The sequence below is a fragment of the Vigna unguiculata genome, chromosome 9 (assembly GCF_004118075.2).
Source record: "Vigna unguiculata cultivar IT97K-499-35 chromosome 9, ASM411807v1, whole genome shotgun sequence".
NCBI lineage: Eukaryota > Viridiplantae > Streptophyta > Magnoliopsida > Fabales > Fabaceae > Vigna > Vigna unguiculata.
Window position 1 is genome coordinate 17,480,565 of NC_040287.1, and position 3,270 is coordinate 17,483,834.

Here is a 3,270-nt window from a genome sequence, read left to right on the forward strand (position 1 = left end):
TGTATGTGATGTATAATTATATGAATGATGTTTTGTATGTGTGGACTATTGTTAAGAGTCGTGAATATGATATTTTTGTGTGGACCATGTGTCGCAACCGTAATCGCGACGGGACGACGAACCAAAAAAAGAAAACGGGTTTTAAAAAAAGAGATTTGGGAGTCGCCTCCATAGTTTTTCCGGTCGCAACCGTAATCGCGACGGGACGACGAACCAAAAAAAGAAAACGGGTTTTAAAAAAAGAGATTTGGGAGTCGCCACCATAGTTATTCCGGAAAACTATGGAAAACCATAAAGATAAGACAAGTCTGCGAAAAACAAGATTTTGGATCCGGGAGTCGATTACGCGTAGGAAAGGTATCACCACCCTACAACGCCCGCCCGAGGGCGGTACCTTTAATCAAATATGCCAAGTTGATGTGATTTTCAAAATGTTAATTTTCCCCAAAAATAATGAGAGTAGAATGCTAAAAAGAAACAAAAATATTTTTTTAATTTTTTGGGCCCGACAAGGATTGACCTTGGTCCTACGTATTCTCATGAAAATGAGAAATCATGGTTACGTAGTTCTTTAAAAGCTTGTTTGTTTGAAAATGTTGATGTTTTTTATATTTTGAAAATTTTGTATTTTTTTTGATATTTTTGGATTAGTTGAAGATTTGTGTCACACGACGCGAACGGTCGGACAGACACTAAAAAAGGGGAAAGAAAACTTTTTTTGGTATTTGAAAATGAGTGTCACGCGGTGCGAGCGACCGGACAGACACAATAAAGAGAAAGAAAACTATTTTTGGTTTTTTTAGATTTTTCCTATTTTTTGATATTTTTAATAATTTTCAAATATATTTGTTTTTTTTTTTAATAAAAGAAATTAAAAAGGTGAAATTTATTTAAAAAAAAAAGGATAAAAAAAGGAAAAACAAAATATGAGGTACATGGGTAATTAGTGAAAAGTGCATAAAGTAATTTGCGGGAGGTGCATGAAGTAAAATAAAAAGAGCCCAAAATAAGAGATAAATACAAATGAGTGGTGGGGTCAATAAAATTGGAAGTGTGCGAAGTAGAATGTGAGTTGCACACAGTAACAGCGAACAAACGAGTCCAAAACAAAATAGGGGTGTGGTGTTGGTAAATATAGGGGTGCGCAGAAAAAATAGTCAAACAGTCTAGCTCAAATAAAAGGAGGTGCAGGCATAAGAAGAAGGGGGTGTACGAAGTAAAGGGGATGTGGCATATGAGACACCTAAACCCTAATTGCTCAAAAGAAAGCCTCCTCTCCATCTCTCTCGACACCAACACGCTGCCACTGGCCACGCCAGCGAGTGCCGCTGCCTACTTCACCGCGCTGCCCTCACCTCTGCTCCGCCACGCCGCCCCGCGACTGGTTGCCGGCGACGCTAATCGACGCCGGAGGGTCGTCCTCCCTCTCGGCGGCTCAACCACCTTGCTTTCACTCATGCACCGGAACGCAACTCCAAGAGATCAACGCCGACGCAGCGCCTGCAACCCACCGTGAACGCCGCCACCGCCGCGACCGACGCGCGTCGCCTACGGCGCCCATTTCCCCTTCTGCGCGAGGATTTCTTCCCGGTCGAAGCTCCGCGCGTTCATCCGCTGCCAGCCCGTCGCGATCGCTTCGCGTCGCACCGCCTCGCCGCCACCGTCGAGGGAAACGTCGGCGCCGCTGATGCGAACAGGGGGTGCGTCCTCTCCTCTAATCTGCGAGGTCGAACAGAGGCCCACGGCGATAATGTTGGTGAGCGAAACTAGAGCCGCTGTCGTTAAAGCCCCGACTCGCCGGCGGCAGCGCCGCCGGCGATCTTCTCTCTTCTCTGTTTCGATTGGAAGTCTGTGATCGGGGAAGATTAAGACGGGGGTCTTTGGTGCTATTACGGATTTCGGTCTGGTGTGATGTTGAGTCGCAGAGATGGGGTTGTAACAAAGGTAATGGGTGGTGTATATTGAAGGTAATGGGTGGTGTATATTGATGGTGAAGAATGAGTGTGGTTCTGGTTTTTGTGCAGGTGGGAGACAAAGATGATGGCAAGTGAGTAAGCGGGTGAAGACGCGCTCTACAAAACCGTTTGTGAAGTATGTTTGGGGTTCTGGTTTGGACCTCCTGCAGGTGGATGAATGAAGCACGAGCTTTTTGGTGTGTTGATGATGGGTGAGGGGGATAGAGTTTGGGTTGCCGTTTTGGTTTGATTGGTTGCGAGAAGAGAAGGATGAATTGGGGGTTAGATGATGGGTTGAGGAGCTTGTTCTGACTGGCTATGTGCTGATGAGTGGTGAGATAGATCTATCTTTTCAGTTATTTCGTGCAGGTCGGATGAATAGCGATGAGCAAATAGTAACGAAACGAGGACGACAACATCTCAAACCAATAAAACATAACAAATCCAGCAGAATACAAGATCATATTCATTCAAGCAACCAACATAACACAAGATCATATTCATTCCAAGGTTCACGTTCAATTGGTGCTTACCTCTTGTAGTCTCCCTGTGTTTGTAGGGTGTGATCAATGGAGGCTCCCCTGTTCTCGTTCTTCATTTCAGATGATTCCTTTCAGATGCTCTCGTTCTTCCTTTCAGATGATTCCTTTCAGATGCAAGGGTGCTCTCTTCTTTTTTGTTATCTGTTATGAAATGCGAAACTGTGTATCCTCTTCCCCGTTGCTCTCTTGCTCTTTGTGATATTGTATCCTCTCTTCTTTTCAGAATGGTTTGACCGTTCTTCTTCCCATGCCAGTTTCCTCTTTCGCTCATATTTTGTGTTGGTTTTAGAAAAGGGCCAAAAGTGAAATGCCGGTTGGCTTCTGCCATTCCACCGGCGCTGGCATGCAGTGATACACCTCCCCACCATTTCCTTTCTCATGCCAAGTCTCAAAAGTGCAGAGAAAGCGCACCATTGACTTTCATTTTAGTTTTTCTCATTTTTATTATTTTCACCCCCTTTTTTATATTTTTTCAAAAGAATAAAACAAAATAAAATAATAAAAGTAAACGAAAATATTAAAATTTAAATTAAAAGTTTAAAGATAAAATTAAATAAAATAAAAAGGATAAAATAAGATAAAATAAAATAAAACAAGATTAAATAAAAATTAAAAAAAGGGATGAAAGTAAAAGTAGGAAAATATCTATATACAAATCAATGCTCACTTTTTCCTATTTTTCCCTTCTCCTAATTATTTGAAAAAAATTTTTTTATTTCTTACCCGGACGAAATTGGGTGTTGACACCATGTTACCTCAAAAGGTTAAGGGGG

The 3,270-nt window shown here is 42.3% G+C and overlaps 1 long non-coding RNA gene across 1 annotated transcript; it reads left to right on the forward strand.

Moving 5' to 3' along the window:
• The first annotated feature begins 1,037 nt into the window (after positions 1 to 1,037).
• On the forward strand, positions 1,038 to 2,767 carry LOC114162168. The gene is made up of 2 exons (XR_003599148.1): positions 1,038 to 1,944; positions 2,025 to 2,767. It is a non-coding gene; the product is annotated as an uncharacterized LOC114162168 (long non-coding RNA).
• The last annotated feature ends 503 nt before the right edge of the window (positions 2,768 to 3,270 follow it).